Source organism: Agelaius phoeniceus, chromosome Z (genome assembly GCF_051311805.1).
Source record: "Agelaius phoeniceus isolate bAgePho1 chromosome Z, bAgePho1.hap1, whole genome shotgun sequence".
Classification (NCBI taxonomy): Eukaryota; Metazoa; Chordata; class Aves; order Passeriformes; family Icteridae; genus Agelaius; species Agelaius phoeniceus.
In genome coordinates, this window is record NC_135303.1 from 85815952 (window position 1) to 85840891 (window position 24940).

A 24940-nucleotide genomic window follows, 5' to 3' on the forward strand; every position below is an offset into this window, starting at 1 on the left:
ACCCTCCACAGGCATGAATTAAAGCTGGTATTTTTACTACAGAAGGACCCAGTGCTACAGCTTCTTGTGTGATAAACTGGCAAATTACTTTCTCTTTAAAGGATTTGAAACCCAAAAAAATGTAGCCTTATGTCTTAGATCCTGTGATCCTGTGATGGTTTTCTAAAAATCAAATCTGCAAGCTGTCTCACTGACATGGCTTGGGCCAAGATATCATCATGCTAAAAAGAACTACTGGTACCTAAAATCTGTCTTGTGTCCTCTAAGAACCCATCTGGGAAAAAAAAAAAAAAAGCAAAATTAAGTACATTTGTGAATAGACGATTGTTTCTGAGCATCACAGCTACCCAAGCACTTCTACTCTCCCAGATACACTCATGCTTTGAGCTGGCTAGCTAGGGCTCTATCCTTTAGGGCTGGTTTACTAAGAAGCCAAGGGAAGGGGCTGGCTGTGCTCTGCACTTGGTGAGGTAATCTCCTCTTTGGAGGAGATATTGGTTTCACAAAATTGTTGGTAGCCAAAGATATATCTCAGCTATTTATTTGTCTTTCCAATATTTAAAGTGTAGAGGACAAAAAAAATAAACCAGCACATTTTCCCTAGGAAACTGGAAATCTTCAAAACCCCGAGCACAATCTAAGAATATTCCTGTGCTTCCATCTGCATGGCATAGACATGATGACTGAGCAAGTCACAAATTACTGAATTTTCAATACAATTTATTTTTTATCACTGAGCAAATCCTGTGCAGCAGAGCACTGAGCACAGGCTAATCTAACCCGCTGTGAAACAAGTTGAATGACCTTGCACTGCTCCAGCAAGACTCTCTCCTGGCTTATTTTAAAAAGCTGTGCCAATTCCACACTTTGCTGCAGTCGCAGAACTGGTGTGCTGTAAGAAAGGAAACAGCTGGCACTTCAGGCTAAACTGTATGCCAGTAGTTCCAAAAAATCGGGAAAGAACAAATCTTTCCAAGAGCTCAGAGAGTTTGGGCATGGGCCGAATGTGTTTTCAAAGCTCTTCAGGAATAACAATAACATCTCAAAGTTTTATAGCACTTGAGAGTGCTTTAAGCTTGTATATGCAGCATTCCTTTTTACAGAATGAGAAAGGGCAGCAGAGGGGACTGCCAAAGACACTACAGCAAGCTAGAACAGGGAACAGAGCTGGGACTTCAGAGGGCTCTGCTCAAGCAGCTGATCATCCCAGGATCCCTGAGAAATTTAAACTAGGATCACTGGTGCTCAATCTGTTCCTATTCCTTCAAATGCTCAGAGCACTTGGGTACACTGTACTTGTGTACAACACAATGCTGTGTTGATATATCCCACATCACTATGCATCAGGCTGTGAACCATATTGCGGGCAATGAAAATATGAGTATTGGACTTTCAAAACAGTCCCTTCCCAGAAAAGAAAATGTTTTGAGAACTCATTACTTTGTAACTCAAGGCCAGAAAGCCTGGCCTCCTCTTTTTCACAGATCCAAAAATGTTACTGGCATATCCTGTTTTGAGCCTGATAACTTGGTTTTGGCAAGTAAATGCATACTTCATATTAAGATCTCAAAAAACAGAGAAACCACTGTTTCCTTTTGCAGTTTGCTTCAACATTTAATCACTTTGAGTGATTAAAAAGCTGCATCTAATTCCTTACTTGACTTACCTGGCTTGCCACTGCTAATTCTTATTATGCCTACCTTGACTGGATAAAGGACTTCTTTCATATCTGGTGCTTCTCTTAATTAAGATACTTTAAAAACTGAACACTAGTCACATTTTAGCATACTTCTGATAACCATCACAGCCTGAACTCAAAAAATCCCATTTATTTATTTGCACAGTGGTGCTTAGCAAAAAGCCAGGAACCAACATTAACTTTGCCACCTCCAGTGAATGGCACTGCCTCCACAGCTGCAAAGAGAGCCACTTCTCAGCAGACATGGAGAGCAGTAGAATATTAAGAAATTTTCTAGAGACAAGTGGAGGATATCACATGGCTAGGATTTGTGCAAGGGCCAGACATAATTCATTTTGAGTCCAAATTTCAACTGGATATTGTTCTCTCTCCATATTTGGGGCATGCTCTCCAACTCTTGAATCAACCTGGGGCTCCTTCTGAACTACCTACAATTTTTCTGCATGCTTTGAAAAATGTTGGCTCTGGAATCAAACATAATATTCCAGTATTAGTCTCACTAATGTTTAAATAATATCTCTACTGCTACTCAGGATTCCCTGTTTGCACACTAGAATCATGTTCAGCCTCCTTGCCAAGCTACCACACTGGGGACTCAAATTTCTCACTTGTACACAGAAGTGGGGTTTTCCTCCTTTTTTTTTATAAGAGTTGCTGCCTTCCAAAATACAACACTCCTTTTTGTCTAGAGAGGTATTATATTATATTTGATTGCACTAAAATGCATTTGCTTTGAATAATTCTGGTTTACCACAACGTTAATCACTGTGTGACAGCTCGGTTCCCAGCATGATTTACAACTTCACCTGCTTTCTCAACAGTCACACATTTCATCTGCTGTGAGTTTATATTCCCACCCACAGGACCAATGAAAACAATGCCTAGATCCAGGGCTACTACAGCACCCCCTCTGAGACACTACCTCAGATGATAATTCCACCAGCATTTATTTTCTGAGATTCATCAGTGGAAGTTGGACACTCCTGTTGAGACCACCTGCATTGGCCTGAACTCTGTGAGCACTGCATTTCCTATCACAGGGAAATATGTACCTTCCAATTAGCAGTGTTGGTACTGCAAGATCTGCAAATGCTGAGCAAGTCCACCAGAGCAGAGGAGGCAAGTGATAGATCATTTTGGCTTATGCTGATTTAGATGCTTCAATGTCAAATTTAACATTCTGCTTGACATCTTTCACCAGCTGCTTGACTAATCCCTATTACTCCTGATCCAGTTAACATTTTTAGCTGGGGCTCCTAGGAACTTGCAGTTTGGATAAGAGAGGTACAAAACCAGAATTTCAAAGTCTTCTGGATATTTTAGAGAAGACAAAATTGACAGATGACGAAGCAAGTTGTAATTTATATGTGGCCCAAGGCCTTGTTGCAGTCCTAATATGTGCTGTGGGCTCTGCACATGTCAGAGGCAAGACACACCTCAGAAGCAGAGATGGATAGATAGAGATAGCCTTTCTTACTCTAAAATACAGTCTGGCAGAGTAATACAAGAGAAAACACAGTCAGCCAGGCCAACAAAAATGAGTACTTAGGAACTACTGGAACCATGCACTGTTTGTCAGAGCCTGTGAAAGCACAGGCTCAAAAGCAAACAAAAACAGGGGAGAAGGGGATGAAAAGATGTAACAGTTTTCCTGAAAAAAGCAGATCTGGCTTTCATCTGAGCTCCCCTGAGAGTGAGGTGAGCAGGTGAGCAGTGCAAAAAGAGGAATATGTAACTTGGCTGAGTTTGCAATGCTCTATATAAAACCAGAGTTTTCTCATTCTGATCAGACAGGCTTTTTCATCATGGGTCTAGCACACCCTATAATTCTTCCTTAAATTTTCTTTTTTAAATAAATGCTCATAAGGGCATGATTTTACAATGGAAACAATAATGGTGCAGCTGCCTGTATGTTATGAAAGCTAACATCAGGTTGCGGATTCTGGCCCTCTGCTCTGCTGCCATGAGACCCCACCTGGAGTGCTGCATCTAGCACTGCTGTCCTCAGCACATCAGACCTCAGCCTCTTGGAGCAAGTCCAGAGAAAGCCACCAAGATGATCAAAAGCAGGGAGCACCTCTCCTATGAGGAAAGGCTGAGGCAGCTCTTGTCTCTGCAGAGCACCCTGGAGCTGGGAAGCCACATGGGTGCTAATCCTCTCCTTACACACCAGGCAGAATTTGCCACCATCACCTCAACTTTTGCTCCTGCCTCTCCTGTTTTCATTGATATAAGCTCCAATTTTTATTGTATTTAACTCTTTAATACCTCAGGCTCTGTTTCCTCTATCCCTGTCCTACGAAACCGGCACATTTGAGAACATTTGCAACCAATTAAATATTTAAGAGTGCCATCAAGTGGCCAAGAGAGGGGCTTCCAGGTGGCACGCAATGATTAGAAATCCCCAGGATCGTGCCACAAATGGATATCTACAAATGTGCTGCCTCTGGATAATCACATCAGCCTGCAAACAAGCTAGGCTGACAGCACTTTAGTATTCCTGACCAGAACAGCTCTGAGGGGGATGCATACACTGCAGGAGATGCTTATGTATTCCATAATTAAGAGACAGGAAAGTTACTGTTTTATGGCAGTGCTGTGGTCTCTTGGAAGCAGACAGATGATGCCTGATGAGATGGACATGTGCAGCTCAGGCCATTGAGGAGACAATGAGAAATGATAGAGCAGCTCTGAGAACATTTTTGAAGACATTTGGCGGAAGACCCAGATTTGATAGAGGAACAAGGAAGAAGCAGAGTCATACATATGGGCATGCAGTCAATTTTGCACTAGCATGCACCATGAAAATTAAGAGTAGTCATTACAAATCCAACACCTGCCCCTAACCCATTTTCAGCAGTGGTTAACATCAAATGTTTAGGGAAAAGTATAAAAACAGGACATAAAACCAGTAATATTTCTTCTAGAGGACTGCCTAAGCCCCTACTAATTTGTAGTTAAGCATCTCCCAGGTCCCTAATGGATCTCTTCCCATTTTTCAGTGCAGCCAGCTACTGAACATTAAATTTGGACAATATTTTTCAGCATTCCTCTTTGTATAAGGCTGAGATATTAACCAGATATTCACTTCTTTGACAGAAATTGTGGGGGGTTTTGCTTGCTTTTCTTTTTAGTACATGAAATATTATGTATCTTAGCAGGTATGTTAAGTGTATAATTGGGGTTTAGTACAAAAGAGCTACTAAAAGTAGATTCCAGAGGAAAAAAATAGTAAAAAAAAAAAAAAAGAAAAAAGAAAGAAAACAGAAATACCTAAACATTTGTTAGTCTCAGACAAAATCACAGAATCATGAAATGGCCTGAGTTGGAAGGGACCTTAAAGATCATCTTGTTCCAACTCCCCTGACACAGGCAGGAGCACCTTCCACTAGACCAGCTTCCTTCAAGCCCCATCCAACCTGGCCTAGAACACTTACAAGGACAGGGCATCCACAGCCTCTCTGGTCAACCTGTGTCAGTGCCTCAGCACCTTCAGAGTAAAGAATCTCTTCCCAATATTTATTCTACATCTACGCTCTTTCAGTTTAAAATCATCCACCCTTGTCCTGTCACAGTATGTTCTTGTAAATAGTCCTTGTAGGCTCCCTTCAGATACTGGAAGGCCAGAAAAAACTCTGAAGCTCTCTCCTTTCTAGGCTGAACAACCTAAGTTATCTCAGCCTTTTTTCATAGGAGAGATCTTCCATCTCCTCTGATCACCTTGGTGGCTCCTCTGGGCTGGCTCCAGCAGGTCCCTGTCCCTCCTGTGCTGGGAGCCCAGGGCTGGATGCAGTGCTCCAGGTGGGTCTCAGCAGAGCAGAGCAGAGGGGCAGAATCCCCTCCCTGCCCTGCTGCCCACGGGGCTCTGGATGCAGCCCAGGACACGTTTGGCTCTCTGGGCTGTGAGTGCCATGGCTGGGCCATGTGCAGCCTCTCACCCACAGCACCCCCAAGCCCTTCTGGGCAGGGCTGCTCTGGGGCTGTTCATGCCCAGCCTGTGCTGGTACCAGGGCTTGTCCCAGCCCAGGTGCAGCACCAGCACTTGGCCTTGAACTTTATGATGTTCCCATGGACCCACTCCTCAAGCTTGTCTCTGGATGGCATCCCATCCTTCAGGTGTGTCAAAGCACCACTCAGCTTGGTGCTGCCATCAAACTTGCTGAGAGTGCACTGGATCCCTCTTCTATGCCCTTAATGAAGATATTAAAGAACTGGGCCCAGTACGGATCCATGAAGGACTCCACTTGTCCCACCAACCAACCACCTCTGGATGTGATTATCCAACCAACGCCTCACCACCCAACAGTCCGTCCATCAAATCCATCTCCCTCCAATTTAGACAGAAGGATGTTGTGGGGGACCATGTCAAAGGCTGTACAAAAGTCCAGATAAATGACATCTGTAACCCTTTCCTTGTCCACTCCTGCCATCACTGCATCACAGAAGGCCTCTGGTTTGTCAGGTAGGATTTACCCTTGGTAAAGCCATGCTGATTGCCTCAATTCACCCCCTGTCCTCCACGTGCCTTAGCAGAGTTTCTAGGAGGAAACTAGATCCCATGATCTTCTCAGGCACAGAAGGGAGGCTGGCAGGTCAGTAGTTCCTGGAGTCCTCCTTTCTACCACTTCTCGAGACCAATACAATGGTTTCCCTTTTTCAGTCACCTGGGACTTCATCTAACTACGATGACTTTTCAAATATCATGGAGAGTGGCTTGGCAACCACATAATTTCATTGGCTCCCAAGACTTATGTACATTAAGATCCCTCAGGTGGGGAATCTGACCTTCTCTTTAAGTGGAAGGGACTTTGCTCCCCTAGTCCCTATCCTGATGTTTGTCCACTTGAGAGGTGTAGGAAGAGAGGTTGCCATTGAAGACGGAGGGAAAAAAGTTATTGAGTACCTCAGCCTTTTCCTCATTTGTTGTTACCACTTTTCCATAATTTATTTTTTATGGGGGGGGGGGGGGGGGTTTGCACCTCATTTGACCTTCCTTTTCTGATAATGTATCTATAGAAGCTTTTTTGTGTCCCTTGCCAGGTTTAGTTCCAGCTTTACCTTGTCCTTCCTCATCCCCAATTGCCTAAATAACATCAGTTTGCACTGTATACTGCAACAAACCAATAGCTTTCAATCCTTTGACCAAGTATGAAGGCTGGGGGAAAAATATAGTTGAGGTAAAAGGACAGAGGGTCCTTCAGAGTGAAATTTCCAAAGAACAACAAGCTGCTACTAGGGAATGGAACAGATCCAAAAATTTCATATAAAGCATCAAGTATCTATGCAAAACACAGGACAAATTTTGGCTTACGCTTATATATGATGGATAAAGGATGAAAAAGAAAGAAAAAAAACCACAGAACCACAAGATAGCTGAGATTTTAAGGTACCTCTAGTCCAATTCTGCCTTTTTAAAGCAGTCTCAGTCAGAGCACAGTGTCCAGGACTATGCTGTCAGATTTTTTAAATCAGCCTCTCTAGAATGTGGAAATACTGCTCTTCTGCTCAACCACCCCCACAGTAAAAAAGTTCTATTTTACATTTTAAAGGACTTTATTTCTATCTCATTTCACTTCAATTGACTTTGGCCTTTCATTTGATACCACTGAGAAGAGTCCGTCTCTGTCTTTGTCATTTCCCTCCACCAGGTGTTTATCCACATTAGAAACTTCCACTTTTCTCTAGGGACAGCCAACTTGGTAGAGCTGTAGCTGTGAGAAGTCAACCACTACCTAAACCAGGCTCTGGCCAACACATGGATCTGCTGTGGAAGTTAAAGGGGAAGTTATGTCCCCATTATCTCCCATCTCCACCAGCCAGGCTGCTGTTGGACAATCAGCATCTCTGCAGCACAGGAAGAAGCCTGGGACTCCATAGCATCTAGAAAGCATGTTCTGCTCCATGAAATTCCTCTCCTGTTCAGCAGGAGCCAAGGTGGGGACCAGTATGAGCATCTTGAGAATCTGCTGTGCCAGCTACTCTTTTGAGGACTCACCAAACAATACAAGAGCCAATGCAACTGTCTCTCTACGAAGATCTCTTATACAGTAGTGGAAACCACTTCATCACACACTATTTGATGGGAGAAGCTGGAGAATGCCAGTGAATCCCAGCCAGTTCTCTCATACCTGGAGGAATCTGATAAGAATAACTCAGAACTGAAAGATTTTGCAATAGCTCTTGGAGCAATACCTGCTGTCGCCTTTCTTTTTTTGCAGGTGAACCTTTTTCCCAAGGGATGCCACTTGCTAAATATCATCAATTATTTAAATCCAGCATTATAATGTTGAAAAATTAAGGATGCATAGATTGTACAGTCATACTAACAGAGTAAGCCTCAAGTTCTTCACATAGCAAAGTTGTGTTCTGCTTGTCTCATAGCCAGAAAAACAGAAGTGTAAGGATCAAACAACTCAAATCTACTTACATGATTCACCACTTTGATCCCTCACCGATACAGTTAAGCATCTGTGAATACCTTTTCTTTCTACCTTCCCTAGTTGACTTCATTTTACCCTAAAAAATATTCAGTTTTATCATTTCTCACATACACTACAGCAAAGTGATACCCATGAGAACACACAATGCAAAATAATTTTTAAAAAAAAAACACACACACACAAAATTAGTTGTTTTTCACATTGTTCTGATGGTAAGAGATTTCAAAAAAATGCAAATTTGATCTGCCCTTATTTTTCAATGGCCAGAATTTTCAAAGTATTCCTGATAGAATCTTATCCTAAAGTGGCCTATTGCACGAATCAGTGGAGGTTAGCATCCAAATATTTCTGGTTATATTCTACACTTTGGCAGCCTCATAAGTATTACCAAGCATGAAGAGAAGAACTGAAAAAGTATCATTGAGTTCCCTAAGCATGGACAAACAGAGGAAGATTTTACATTGCAAAAAATGTGGTTTTGCTTTACAGCAGCAAGAAACCAAAGGCAAGCTAAGAAGAGTCTGAACATCTTACAAGTTTCAACTAGTGAAAACATTAAATTAGATAGATTTCCTTCAGGTTTTTACTAATGCATTCTGCTGAAAAATGATCCACACTCATCCTCAGGACAAAAGACAGAAAAGTCTTTGGAGAAAAAGTCTTTAATGGGGCCTTTTACATTTTCTTTGTACCATTCTGCCCTAGGAATAATGACAAGCCATCTAACTTCAGGAGCTTGCAAAGTAACTTACATATTGCTAGAATTAATGATGGAATGTGTTCAATGCAGATTTGTAAATTCCAAGACTAAAGAAGATAGTTGTGATGAATAAATCCTTTATTTGTTCCTATGCTTAATCACTTCCACCATTAAAAATTCATTTCCAGCTTTCTGAGATCTCTGAATTCTACTTCCAGTTGCTAGATTCTGTCCTAGATGAAAAAGTAAGATGAAAGAGTTCTTTTCTATAAGATATCTCCTTCCTTTCCCTTCAAGTAATTAATGGACAGCAATCAAATCACTACTTAATCTTCTCCTTAACAAGCCAAGTTGAATTGTTTAAGAATTTAACTGTAAGGCAGAGTTTTCAAACGTAAGTCATAATGTGCTTCATCTCTGAACCTTTTTCAATTTTAACACCCATTTTGAAGACTGAACTAATAATAGCTGGATACAACCTTCCAGGGAAGATCTCATCAGCATCATACACAGAAGTAGCACCTCTTCTCCCTGCTACTCTCAAGTAAGAGAATGCATAGGATATTCCATGTCAGACGCCCTTACACATGTTTCTGCAACTGCTTTTCCAGGTTTAGCTGGGAGTTTTCTTTCTCAGAGTGGACATCAAGATAGGAAAATATTTTTAAGTCCAGTTTCATGACTGACACAAACCAATCTAACTATGGGCAGCTGCTAAAAATGCTGATCTCTCTTTCCCTCTGCCATTTTTGATTTCCCTCCTCTGTTCTCACCCCAGTGGCCCTGTGGTTGTTGACATGATTGAAAAATAATAATTTTAAATGACACTGCCATCTTCGGGTACTGATAGCGACATTACACTTATGTAACACTCAATCTATATAACTAGCAATTCCTAAAATACATCTAAGAAGTACTAGGTCTTTAAAGCTGCCTGGTGACCCAGCTGTCAGATTGAATGCTAGCCAGCAAAGACAGCTGAGTTGGAAAGCTTCCTGCTCTTCACATGGGATGGTTGGGAAAAGTTAGGGGCTGTCCAGAACAGAATCACAGTGTGATGGCACAGGCCCGGGGAAGTGGCAATCAGGGTTGAATAACATATTTGAAAAAAAGTGCCTCTAGAGTCACTTCCCTTCTATGGGAATTGCTGGAATAGAGCCTGCTGCTCTAGGACTGCTCTACAGGATGTGAGATGAATGCTGATCTGGGTATTTGCTCTTTGCTGTGAGCCCCTTGGCATAGTTTTTTCATAATTAAGAAGTAAAGCAGCATTGCATGACCTCATCTGGAAAGACACAAACTCTCAAGGCAGACAGGAACCTCAGACATGACAGCAATGAAGACCATGTAAGTAACTAAAACAGACAGGCAGAGATCCTGCCCACTCTGCAATCCCAGGTCACCGTGAAGGAGCTGTCACATCCATTGGCTCCAAAGTCAGTCTAAACAGCAAACAGACAACTGCATCTCCTGGATGGAAGAGAAAGCCAATTAGAAAATAGCTCTGCTGGGAGAAGTGCGATACAAGTTACCCAACACATAAGTATTTCTAGCTTAACCATTCCTGTAAAGTATGCTTGCTCTAGAGGAGGGCTGGAGCTTCTCGTTGCTTTCCTTATATCGTGTAACAGCTAGATGCCATAGCTAGAGCAGAAAGGGCTTCATATTAACAGTAGAAAGCTGACCCCTGGTGTTGGGAACAGGGATACTGATAGAAGACAGCAAGGAAGGGAGGCTGCTGTGCTCCTGAGCGCTGCCTCAGTCTGTGTAGCTCTCCAATGAGATTCATTCACTAGCATTCCTTCAGATGAATGAATAAAACCGGCTGATGAATGAAAGCAACAGGCTACAGTGCTTGGCAGGAGTGTTGCTGTTTTCATTTCTACGCTTTCATATCTGTTCCTCCTCCACAAAGCATCTAATCAACCAATGCTGTACAGCAGAAAATTAATGGTTTCCTTTAGGGAGCTGCCTCACGATGCCAGAGAGTACAATGGAATTGTTTGTAAATATTTGGTTAGAAAAAGCAAGTAAAAATGGTATGAACACATGCAAGAATTAACACTGTGTGACTATCCAGTGGGATATTTACAGTACAGAGGTGATGCCAGCAACCATTAACACAGGTAGTACTACACCAAACACCTCATGAGTGACTCTGCTCATACAATATCAGGATTCAGACAGATCCAATCTGTAGACAGCTGATCGACAGCAGCTACCACAGTTTTCAAAGGATACACTGGGTGTATCCTTTCCTCTATTCCATCTCTGCACAGCACACAAAAGGGAGAGTGCTGAAGCATCTTCAGAGTCTTTATGTAAACCCTCAGCCCTAATTTTTCCAGTGAAAACAGGGGATAGTTCTCAAGGTCAGAAAGAATCCTCCTTTCTCGATACTCAGTGTCCTTTGAAATTTTCCCAAGGGGTAGCAAAATACTCGATGGGTCATTATCCCACGCATGCTCCTCTGTGGTTATTTTAATGCAACAGAACCCTATTTTGAAGAGGTGTTCCCTTCCAGGACTCTCTCTCCTAATAGAGAGGCATCAGTAGGGCTGTGATGAGCTTCAAGCTGCTGTACATGCACATCCACACAAGGAATTAAAATAACTCTGCAGAAGAGCCACGGGGAAGGAGGTTGTTCTCTAGGAAAATGCATCCTTACTTGCCTTCCTGGCTGGAGTGGGAAATCCCTCATCCAATTCCCAGTCCAGTGTCTGTCCCTGTACTTCTGAATTTCAGCTTTGGAGCTGTAACAAGCCCTCAGGGAAGGTGTGCCAGGTGCACTTGTGCAGGTTTTTGCTCCAGCAAGTGAGTCTGAGAATGCTGAGACAAGTTGCTTAAGAGGAGATGAGGCCCTATCCTCTTAAGCTTTAAGACACCGATTTTAAAAGTGTCACACATTTATCAGAAGCCATTAAGCAGAATTAAGCCTCTCCAGATATAATTAGAGCCCCATATCAGCCTGACCTTATATAATTCTTAAAATTCACATTTACTGTATGAAACCAACACTGCAATAGCCAAAGGCTAAAATCAAACCAACATTCTAATAAAAAGTTATTTTCAACAAACAAGGAGAAATTTTATCATGTAATGCAGAAGACAGACACCATCAAACACCTTCCAAATGAACAGAAATTAGATACAATTTCATAGCCAGACATTCTAGTAAACCTAGGCATGAAATCAGAATACAATCCGGCAGTATTTTATAAACATTGTCCAAATGACCGCTCCTACTCCAACACAGAAAATGCCAGTAAGAAGTGGTATTACCCTCATCATCCCCTCTGGCAGAAAGCTTTCACTGCCCAGTTGTCTCAGACATGTGGTTTTCAGAATTCCTGACCTGCAGCTGTTTGCTGAAACTTCTTTCCACTGCCAAACTTTTTTCCACTTCATCTGGAAGACACATTCTGCCTTTTCTCTTAATCTTGCAGTTATGTAAATATGTGTGCTAAGTAAAAGTCAAACTGCATGATTAATCATGCAAATACCACCCAGTGCATCTTGGAGAAAAGCTGATGATTCAAGAAATTATAGAATTTAAATTGGGAAAACAATAGCTTGTTAAAATATGAATCAGCTGCTGCTCAACATAGAACAAGGTCCCAACTGACTGTCATTAGTAAATTAATTGAGATTTCATTTTAGTGGCACCCACCTTGGAAGTCCAGTTGAATGAATTTATACACTGCACCACAACTCAAGAAATAGAATTACAGTCTTAATATTCAGGCTGAGACTTCATGCTGTCAGCTGTAACACCATATGCAAGAAATGATAAGAATTTGTTTCGAAGAAGAAAAGGAAATTGCAATTTTCAGAGCATGCTGTGAAGCCTGGAAGGATTAGAGGCTGTCAGAGATCCTGCAGTACAAGGGGTGTTTAGGAAGAAGCTAAACTCTGATGCCTTTAAAATATGGAAGATCTCACTGGGGCTTGGGGTTTCAGTGGAAATCTTGAAAACTCTTCTGCAAATCTGAAATGTATTTCAAACTTGCCTTTGCAAAACTTAATTAACTTTTCTCAGTGGGAATACAAATTTGGAAAATTACATTAAAAGCCATAAATAATTCAGCCACAAGAGCAATTTAATCTCATTACAGACAAACTGAGGTGCTTTAAAAGAAGCAAATGAAAAGCAAGGAGCAACAAACTAGCAAAGGTAGACCAGACCCATGACTTACGGGGGATTTCCTTTTGTACTCTAGGGATCAAAGGGGAGCTGTGAGCTGGTCTCTCAAGATACATGAAATATAAAAGTTGCAAGTTCCCAGCCCACTGGGACTTGCAAAGACCCAAGCCCACTGGGATTTTACTAAGGTCACAGAACCCCATTTTTTTGAGAATCACTGCCTCTACCTTCATGAAGCAACACTGCTTAGAGGGTCACACGAGGAGAGACACAAAAGTTGCAACAGGGCTGCCAATTTCCTGAAATCCAGCATGCCGCAATAGCAGGAAGTTTTCTTTTGAAGTCTCAGCTTTATTATTTAAACAAAGTTCTGCTTCTGCTTTGTTTCAGACCAAAGCACTGCTAGCCCTCATGGCAATAAAGGAAGGCCTTAAAACAAACAGATTCCACGTCTTTCAATTAATCACTAATCTCATAATGCCATGTCATCTCTGAATGATCAGACCTGGCAATATCATGCCACACTCAGGGAAAAATTTCCTAGCTACCAAACAAAATTTATCTACTCCCTGAGAGACAAACTCCCAATGCTTTTCAGTATTACCTTTTCCACTTGTAGTTCTTCCTGTTTTCTCACTTTCATATGTTAAATAACTCTGCTGAAGACATCATAAATCCTTATGTCATTTGCAAAACAATCTTAAATATATTATTTTTATCATAGACAAGAAGATAGCATTCCATCACTCCCCGTGTCTTTAATTTCTGTCCCAGTGACTGTTTTAAGGGCATCTATGAAAAGAAACAACTAGTAGTTAATTACTTGTAAAGTTACTACATAAAAATATAGAGATATTTTGCCTATAGTGGTTTGTAACACAAGACTGTGTATGTCTATTTACATACACAGTCTTGCTTTTAAGGGTAGCTAATGTGTCCCGTTTAACAAGGGGCAGATCAAGGCATATAGAGAAGATGCACAGGGGATATTTTGCATGCTTTATTATATGCGTCCTTATTGATTATTTTCTGCACTATAGCATGACACTGGAGTGTTACTGGCAAAAGTCTTGCTGAAGTCGAGGTAGACAATATTCACTACTCTTCCCTCATCTATTCAGGTAGCTATTTCATCACAGAAGGCAATCAGGTTGATCAAGCATTATTTATCCTTTGTCAATCCATGCTGAGCACTCGTGACCACCGTCTTGTGACCCATGTGGTAAGAGATGGCCTCCAGAACAAGGAGCTCCACCATCTTTCCAAGGATTGAGGTGAGACTGAGTGGCTGGTAGTTCCCTGGGTCCTCCTTCTTGCCCCTCCTGAAAACTGAGGTGACATTCCAATCCCCAGGCACCTTTCATGATTGCCATGACCTGCCAAAGATGAGGATGAGCAGCCTCACCACAGTGTCCCTCATTTCCCTCAGTGCTGATGCATTCCATCAGGGCCCAGGGACTTGTGCATGTCAAGGTCACCTAAGTGTTCTCTAACATGATCAAAGGAAAGTCTTGCTTCCAGCATTCCTTTACACTGATTTTTTGGGTCAGAAATCCCTGAGGGTTCTTCTAGCCAATGAAGACCAATGCGAGAAGGTGTTCAGTAACTTTGCCTTGCCTGAATTCTCTCTTACCAACTTCCCCCTCAATTAAATAATAGGCCCACATTATCCTTTGTTTTCGTGTTGTTATTGGTGTATTTGAAGAAGACCTTCTTGTTCTTGACATCCTTGGCTAAAATTAATTCCAGATTGGCTTTGACCCTCCTTGTCTCATTTCTACTTGTTCTGTTAACATTTCTATATTCAGTCCAAGTGGCCCATCCCCACTTCCATCTCCTGTGTGTTTCCTTCTTATGCCTGATTAATGGAGCTCTTTAATGATCCACACAGGGCCTCTCATCTGCTTTGCCTGATTTCTTGCTCATCGGGACGCACTGTTCCTAAGCCTGAGAAGAAGTGATCTTTGAATATTAACCAACTCTCTCAGACTCATCTTGCCTGCAGGACCTGTTTCCATGTAATTCTTCCAAGAAGACTCCTGAAATCCCCATCTTACTCCCAGGGAACCACTTGCCAAATTGCAGCCACCACACAGGGATTCACCACTGAAGTACATCCTTAGCTTGAAAGACTCTGAATGCAACTGAACAATGCAGATCACCCAGTCGTATCTAAGCCTGCAACAATAACCTTTTAAAAAATCATAACAGAATTCTGTACAAATTATTTATATGATCGAGTTTTTCAACAGCAATGCTTCACTGCAGAGGCTGCACTCCTGTAGTCATGACAGATTAACAATAGTTCTATCTTCTTAACAAGGATTTAAAAACTTTTGAGCTTTAATAGCTGATTAATCACAAGAAAGTATGCATTCACTGATAAATAAACCTTACAGAGCCAACGGCATTTCTTATCTGTGTGGCTGATTTCACAAGCATGGTTGCATCTGACAAACAGAGAAAATGGAGAAACCTCTCAAGGTCACTGGATTCAGAGCCTTTTCTTGGGAGGCAACCAGAACAAATCCGTAGTGTACCAAATTCTCCCTTAAACTAATGCATCTGCCTACACAAGCCCTAAATAGATCTTATGCCTCCTGGCATTCATCAGCCCTGGTTCACTTACGGAGCACTATGGAGGCCAAACGAATCAATTAATTTTGTTTTCCCTTACATGGACTCTCTGAAATTCTTCTGAAGAAAGTGACATACAAATCTGAACTATTGTAAGGAAAAAAAAATTTTTAATTATTATTTTTTGTGAATCTACCCAAGTTACCAAACCTCATCCTCAAAGTTCTAATGCAAAGAGTAAAATGAAGGCTGAACCTTTGGTCTTACTACTGTTATCTCTCAGATACAAGTCAAAGCACTCAGATTAAGAAATCTACTTTGTACCTCTATCAAGGTTTCAACTATGAAATATAGAGCAAACAGAAGGAAACCAAGCCCTTTAAAATACAAAGTGAAATGGAAGAATAGTTAAATATCTGGCAGGAGTAAATACATTACAGTTAAGTAACACTGGCTTGTGTTTTATCCAGATTTTGCTTTGCTATTTATTGACCTAAGCATTGGACTATCAGGAAAACAGGTCATGTGTCAGGGTTCTATGCAGGTAAGAGATAGGGAGCTGATACCCAAGCACAATAACACAGCCAGCAGTAGAGGGGCTCTGTGGGAAGTCAGGATTCATCCCACTGTCCTTGAGAAGATATGATGGTGAAGATGGTCAGGACCACTATAGCATCAGGGCCTGGCAAATTTTTTGCTACTTAGACTAGAGTGTGAGAAATAGAATTGATTCAAGAACTTTTGCTACAGAAAAGTCAAGCCGTGGTGAAAATGTAACCTTAGTATTTGGAGGGAATGCAAAATAAAAGTATATAGTTTTATGTGATAGAACACAGGCATAACACCACCTGTGTGTGGGGAAACTAATATTTAAAATAAAGAAAACAGTGATCCTTTTAAGAAAGAGTGTTTAGAACTGTTTTGCCTGTCCTCAATACCTGCAGATTGTCTTCTCCTAGTGAGTCAAGAGTTGTCTCAATATGGATGGTTAGAAAATCTTTTGGCAGATTTTCATTACAAGACCCTCCCCTTGACATTGACGACAAAGAGAGCTAACCTGTCTGTCCTTGAATTCTGCTGTCCAAATGCTAAGAAAAGAATTCCCACAATAGCTTAAGTGGAGCCATTTCCAGAGACAAAGCTAAGAAAGGAAAGGGGTCAGACTAGTTTTATTGAACAGATTAAGACTCTACAGTACACAAATTAGTGCATTTTTATCCTGTGGATAAAAATGCACTTATCAAACTAACTAGTCTACACAGAGAGGTAGGTGGGTGGAATTTAATGGCCTGCAATGCACTGGAGACACAACAGGATGTCTCAGCAGCTCCTTTGATCCCCAGGCTCTAGAAAATTTGTTAATATATTTTTTCCCAAACATGCCAATGGAGCTCTTTACCATCTCTAGCATAACAAAATGCTACACCAAAAGTTAATATTGTGAGTTAATTGAAAATTACATGTATTAAAAGGTTAAGGCTCAGGAAAACCAGGCAAAGCTCACAGAAGTTATATTACAAATCAGTAATTAAGTCTCCAAATTAAATTCATCTTTCATATGATACACTTGATGTATTATGGTTATATTTATTAACAGAGTTGATAGTTTAATAGGTCCTTTCTCTCCCTAAATATGTGGTAAACGATATTCAGTATTTGGAAAACAGATTCTAAAGTGTTATTTTCAGTGCAATTATGTTTAATTGACCACAATTGGTTATCTCAATAAACCGGATGTATGATGGCTTAAATTTCTAACACTGATTCCACTAGGGAGATTTTTCAAAGACTGTCAGACCACGGGGGAGGGTATAGATGTTTTGCAAATGAACTTTGAAGTTTCAAACGGCAGACAGTACAGAAAGAAGCCCATAAAAGGTTAGAAGAGTGAATAAATCAGACTCCCGAAAAATATAAGATATCAGGGACACAAGATTTCACTACTTTAAATCTTTAAATGAAGAAATCGTATCTTCAACAGACCAAAACTTCAGAGAACAAATATCAAATCTTTAAAATTTCCAAATTTTACATTTTCCAGAAGATGGTAATTTACCACGTGCCAAAATTAATTGTTCTCAATTGCTCATCTGCTATTAAGAGCCACACATTGTCTGGCCTGATTCATGCAGCTCCAGCTTTTCTTTGATCTTGTTACATCATTTGTCTGCCAGATTAAAGATCCCTTTGTTACATGATCTCCTTTCCCAATACAGGGAGTTAACAGTCCACAATCCAATGACTTAATAAGCTTTTCTCTGACAAGCTGAACAAACCCAATTCCTTAAATTTGTTTCCCAGGTCAGTTGCCCTGCTCTTAGATCATTCTTTCTTTTTTGAACCCTTCCCAATTTGTCACCCTTCTCCTTGGCATGTCACCAGTGATGAGCATGCCTTTCCAGGGTAGTCATTTCAGCATTAAATTAAAGACTGCATTTAAAATTTCTCTCAGCTCCTCAATTCCTTTGCAACTCTTCCTCTCAATAGATCCAAGGAACTCTGATGAAGTTCAGCATGGAGTTTCTACACAAAACTTTTTAAAAATGATTGCTCCTGAAAATACAGCTTCTCTCTGTATGTGTACACAGCTTGAATTTTTTTGAACACCGTAACACAGAGTGATGCCTTGTATTCTGCTACAAATGGGATGTATATTGCTCCTTGAATGGTTGTTCCATTTCTTGACACCTCACAGATATTAGTCTCATCAAAACTTTTTGTCAGCAGTGATTTCATGGATAAAATAATAGATTAGCATTAGACCTAGTTACTAATGGCTTTTGATATGCTTGCCTAAGAGGCACCTGATTGCTACATTTTATTTCCTATTTCATTCCCCAGCAGCCTCTTCTAATTAATACAATGTATTAATGGAAAATTCCTTTCAGCTTTTAAAAATCACATAGTACAAACAGCACTCTTAAATTAGTACATAGCAAGCCCAAGTCCTCCAGGGTGTTCCTGTTTGATTGTGGGTATACTCAGTGCCCATACAAATGTTCTACAGCAATTCACAAATAAAACTTACAAATTCTCTCTTAATTCTTCTCTCTCCTTATTCTTCTGATGCTTTTTTTCTGTATTGTAATATACCCCTACAGTAGCAACTTAAATATAGTCAGTTAAAATCACTGGTGACTATACAATCACTATGTTTTATTTCTGTGATTGTATTCTTTTTTTCCTCAACGTAATTTCACTGCTGATATTTTGATACCACTAACTCTTGTACCAACTACCATTAATAACTGGCATCACAAGCATTTGAAAAAGGGGACACTCTTTCAATTTACAGTACAAATACCAAAATATCAATAAAAAATACATTCATAACTAAAAGGAAACTCAGACTCTATGGTGGTACAATGCAGTTCTCAATCCTGTAACCAAAACAGAGAGTGAGCCTCATGGATCTTTTACCACTGAAGATGCATTTATCAACTTGCATGCTGGGAATGTGACTGAATGAAAAAAATTCCAGTTTTTCCAAAGGCTGGAATCTGTTACAGCATACAAACGTATGCCAAAGAGCAAAGAGAATCCAGACTGCAACATGAACTTCTCTCTGAGTGAGATGTGTGGGCCACATGAATCTCTATCAGCCTCTTGTAGCATTTGACTCAGAAAACTTCAATAGCTTCACTGTGGGGTCTAAAAGTCTGACAGTCAGTGCTGTACCTGGTCCAGCACACAGGCCATTATGTGACTGGGGACATGCCAGCCCCTCCTCTCCAGAGCACTCCCCTCACATGAATTGCATGTACACACAGCCTCATACTAGGCAAAGAACTTCATCACAGCAATATAAAATGTTTTTTCTCTGTCTGGCAAGGTCTTAAATCTCTATTCCCAATATGAAAACAAACTATGTAGCTTAGAGAAAGATTAGTAGGGATTTCTGCTCCCAGGAGTCTTCTCTGCCTGTTCTGGGAACATAATTTAAATACATAAACATATTGGAAGAGACTTTCTGAGAGCTGCTTCAAAGATGTGAATTTTTTAGGCAGTATTCAATCCACTTGGTGCTTTTAGTTGAAGCTCTTCGGTCATTCATCAGAAAATACCAAATTTAACTGCAGCTTGTTATGTAAATCCATTCCAGATTCTGCTCCACATTTTGCATCACAACCTTTAAATCTACCACTGTAGAGAAGAAAACACAAGCAAACATCTGGCACATTTTGTAACACTGAACCTTCTTAAGCCCACAGCCCACACTGTTAAATCAAAGTTTTCAGGCTTTCTAATGTTCTGCTTCTCAAACATACATTTCTGTCCTTGTCACAAAGCTTGCCTGTCATCTACAGGGGTATGCTGTCAATGATGACAGGAATTATAGGGCATACAACCATCATTAGGTGGACTAAGTTGAGACCTCAAACCATGTTTTAAATAAAGTATTATCTTGCATGGAGATAATATATCTAATAACTTTCTAAAATTATTTTCAGTTCTATTTTTTTATGATTTTCTAATGTATCAAAGAGCTGGACTCCCTAAATATCCTTTTTGGACAAAATGTCCAGTCTGCAGATAGATAATTACATCATGCAGTAGGTAAACACTGGGTGATGCATAGAACACAAAGGGTTATGGTAAATGGGATTACCTCAGGCTGACAGCTGGTCTGTGGTGGGGTTCTTCATCTTGGGCCCAGTGCTCTTCAGCATCTGCACAAACAACTTATACATAGGTCTCAAAGGACTGTTAAGCAAGTTTGTCCATGATACTAAATTGGAAGGAGCTGATGTTTCCCTCAAAGGCAGAGAGGCTGTGCTGAGAGACCTTGACATATTAGAGAAATGTGCAATCAGCAACTGCATGAAGTTTAACAGAGACAAGTGATGGATTCTGTTTCTGGGATGGGGCAACCCTGGTTGTACAGACAGACAGGGGAATGAGAGGTGGAAAGCAGTGCCAGGGAAAGGGACCCTGGGGATCCTGGTTGATGAGAAGCTGAACATGAGTCAGCAGTGCCCTGGCAGCCAGAAGGGACATCCCTGTCCTGGGGACATCGGGCCAGCTGGGCAAGGAAGCAAATTGTCCTGCTCTGCTCTGGGTGCAGTTTTGGGTGCCACAATAAAAGAAGGACATAAAGCTACCAGAGAGCATCCAAAGGAGGGCAACAAGGATGATGAAGGGCCTTGAGAGGAAGCCAAGTGAGGAGGGGCTGAGGTCACCTGGTCTGCTCAGCCTGGAGGAGACTGAGGGCAGACCTCATTGTAGTTACAACTTCCTCATGGGGGAAGAGGAGGGACAGGCACTGATCTCTGCTCTGTGACCAGTGACAGGACCTGAGAGAATGGCTTGAAGTTGTGCCAGGGAGGTTTAGGTTGGATATCAGCAAAAGGTTCTTCCCCCAGAGAGTGGCTGGGCACTGGAATAGGTCACAGCACCAAGCCTGACAGAGTTCAAGAAGCATTTGGAAACACTCACAAGCACATGGTGGTGTTCTTGGGGATCATCCTGTGTAGACATGAGTTGGACTTCCATGATCCTTGTGGGTCCCTTCTGTTTCAGGACATTTTATGATTCTATGGTTCTCAATTTTTATTTCCATAATTTGACTGAGATCTCATTGAAAACTTGAAGGATTTATCTATATTTCAGGAACAGCTAACAAGTAGTTAACATTTATTAATGATCACAGACCTTATTTGTATGCAGTGGGCTTCTTTCAGTGTAGGACTCCAATCCTGCTGAATTATCTCACCTATTATCTGGATCCCTAGACCTAAGGAGAGGGTAAATGTCTTGTCAAAACTACCATCCCTCTTGTCAGGATGACTGACAGGATAACCGTACTAGCAAAAGTATGAATGCAATCAGTCAGCATCCAGTTAAGTATATAATAAGATTCGATTTTAACTTATATGGCATTGAATCAGCAGAGCATACACTAACTGGATTAAAAAGTATCTCACTGCCAGAGCCTAAATCTTGGCTGTTTAAAGCATTAGCATGTGCCACCCTTTGGGAAAAGACTCTCAGAGATCAAGGAGTGAATAAGAGCTGGGAGACATTTAGATACATTTTTCTTAGGGTGCAAGAGCTCTCAATCCTGATACTCAAGAATTTGGGTAAGGGAGCCAAGGCTTAGCCATCATCATCACAATAATCTCTTCAGCCCTTGTCTCCTCAATGTTTAGCACTTTCCATCCCATTTTACACTGCCTGATGATCAGCTCTGGAGGCCAAGGAAGACATGGACCTGTTGGAGTGAGTTCAGAGGAGATCACAGGCATGATCGGAGGGCTGGAGCACCCCCACTATGAAGACAGGCTGAGAGAGTTGGGGTTGCTCAACCTGGAGAAAAGAAGGCTCTGGGAAAATCTCACTGTGGCCCTCCAGTACTTAAAGCAGGCTTATAAAAGAGATGGAGATACCTTTTTACATAGGCAGATAGTGACAGAACAAGGGATAACCTCCTTAAACTGAGAGTTTAGATTTGATATTGGGAATAAATTCTTTACTATGAAGAAGGTGAGACAGGGACAGGCTGGAACAGGTTGTCCAGGGAAGTTGTGGATGTCCCATCCCTGGAAGTGTTCAAGGACTGGTTTGATATCCTAAGCAACATGATCTAGTGAGTGGGATTCCTGCCAGTGGCAGGGGGATTTGAATTGAACAATCTTTAATGTTCCTTCCAATCCAAACCACACTATGATTCTATGACACCTTACTTGTGTCCCTCAAATTTGTATTTGGCTGAAAGATATTTTGCTAGAGAACAAAGTATTTGGCCTAGAATAAATCTCTGGGGCTTGAAACAGGCTGTGTACAAACCTAAGTGGTGTAACATGAAGCTCATCTTTGTTTTTATTCAATCTTTTGAGTGAGTAGTGGATTGGGAATTCACTCCTAATTTTTTTTTCCACTATTTGTTTTCTAGATAGAGGGAAATAAGGCATCGTGAAGAAAAGGAGGAGGCAAATAGCATATCTCTATGCATATCTCCTCTCAGTCCCTGCAGAATGACTTTTCCCTCTGTGAGTGCACCAGTTTTACTTTTCATTTCCTTGATTCTAATCTCTAATTAAAGTGCCTGATTCTGAAAATGGCTATAAAGTAGAGAGGCAAACAGGAAGAGGCAGTACCTCGCTGTAAAAGCCACTTGATTCATTTTCTCCTCTCGCTATTTCTTCTGAAGCATCCTAAGCATGTCCTTTTTGGGAATACCCTTATTGCAGTGACCAACCATCCATCAGCCTCACTCAGTGCAAGGCAGTAAATAAAATAATATCCATGGTCATTGGGCAGTTCATTTGAGAAATGGGAAAATACAAGACTGCCCAGCAAGTATGCCCTATCTCCCTGTATTTACCTGTTTCTATGTTTTAGGAGAGTGCAACCAGAGCTGCTCCATCTTCTGTGTTCCACGATCCCTCTTCAGCTTTGGGGAGCCTCAGGACATCTACTAAGAGACAGCTCACCTCCATGAAAGCTCTGGTCTGGATTTGACACCAATTTAGTTTGATCACAAAGTTGCAGCAACTCTTACTTTGGATGCAGTCACATCAGTGCAGGGACCTTGTGCCAGCACTGCTTATGCTGATTTTACACTAGAAAGTTAGAACAGTATACGTATCTTTATGTGCTTTTCTTCTGCCTACATAAAGCCCTACTTCAGACTGAGAAGAACTGAGTAGACATCTTTGCCAAGTACCTCAGGTTGCCAGTGGTATTTGAGTCTGTACTCTTCAAACATCCTTGAGTGGAAAGTTACATCCCTTAAATCCAAAGAAACTGTGGGATAAAATACATTGGCCATGGAGAAAATGTTTTTCCCTACTCAGTTCATGTGCTGACAGTTGGAGCTGCACATAAAAAGCCACCTCTGAAGCCTGTCAGAGGCACAATTGCTTTTGGAACATGAACTGAGGTGATGGCAAAGACCTGAGCTTGTATTCATAGTGTTCCCATCAGAAAGGCAGAACACAAGCCCAACACCCACTAGTGGCTCTGAACCCTGCACTGCAAGCTGTCAGGGTACCCAGAAACCCAGCAATCTCATTTATGCAAAAATAAAAACAGAAAGACAGCTCCTCCTCACGGGAATAAAAATTAGTTCTAGCCAGGCAGCATAAACCCTGAATTGCAAATTATGATGACAATATTTTTGTTCAGAAGAGCCTGTCTCATGCCAAAGAAACACCGTTAGCATCAGAAACCCCATCCAAATAAATCACTGGAGAAGACTGCAGAAATAGAGTACAAAAGCAAGGGAGAGGCTAGGGCCCTCTCTGTAAAGAAAGCACCCACCACTCTGGAGTACTTTTTGAAACTAAAGATCCCATAGTAAACAAGGGATCTTTAGTTTCAAAAAGTACATTTTAGGCAGCAGGACAAATGTGTTACTTGTATTTTGGCAGCACTCCCAAATGCCTGCTGCTCAGAAGACTGTTGATGTAATTATGGCCACAGCAGACCCAAAGATATCCCAGTCATTGTGTGACTATAGGATCATTTCCTCTGGGCTGGATTTATCTCACCTCACTTTAGTCATTTAAGAGACAACTAAAGTGGTGAGATGAATCCAGCTAGGTGCTCTGCCTCAGCTCACTCGTCAGGAGGGATCACTCCTTCCAGAGAGCCACTTAGCTCCTCCCTTGAGCATAAGGATGGAGGGCCTCTGGATGTGCTGACCTCTCCATGCTGACTAAAGGGGGAGTCGAGAGCAGAAACTCAGCTGTTAGTTGCCTTCAGCAGGTAGAGACAAGCTATGCCCTCTGTCCTCTATAAAAATGAGGTAAGAAGATTTCTGGCTCTCTTGTCACCTACACGGCAAACCACTGAGTTAAGAGTCTCCCTCCCTTCGCATCTCTGTATTGCCTTTGGCACAGTGGGCCCTGGTAGAACCAACTAACACTTTTGCACAACCCAGAAAGCATACTGGTCTTGCCTAGTGTACAAAGTGTATGAAATTAAACCAATTAAATGAACAGGTTATGGAAGAGGTTAAACAGGGAGATGACCTTCTTTGAGCTTGTATCCCTCCTCTGCCACCTGGCTGGCAGGGCAGTGGGAGGCATTGCTAAATTCCTGCACTCTCTCAGCAAAGAGATTTAAGAACAATAAGATTTTGCTGTGCTGTACAAGGCAAGGACATCCTGAGCACTTCACACCATGCTTTTTTTTTCCAAAAGCTGATTTTAATCTGCTTTTCAGAATAGCTGCTGCCTGCTGAATTAAAAAGAGTGTCAGGCCAATTTAAGCATCTTGGCAAACTAACAAGAACATTTCCAGACTCAGATGGAGTGAAAGTCAAAAGAAAAATGTAAATTTAAAAGGAAAATGAAATTTTACAATATTGCAAGCAGAGCACAGTCCTTACCAGTATAAATGAAGACAACCCACCTGGTTCCATTGTCAGAGAACAG

General features: G+C 41.3%; 1 protein-coding gene across 1 annotated transcript in view; it reads right to left on the reverse strand.

The window, feature by feature from the left end:
* The window catches only part of DNAI1 (dynein axonemal intermediate chain 1), a 137963-nt gene that overhangs the window by 78567 nt on the left and 34456 nt on the right, over positions 1 to 24940 (reverse strand). The gene's annotated exons all lie outside the window — the stretch shown is intronic.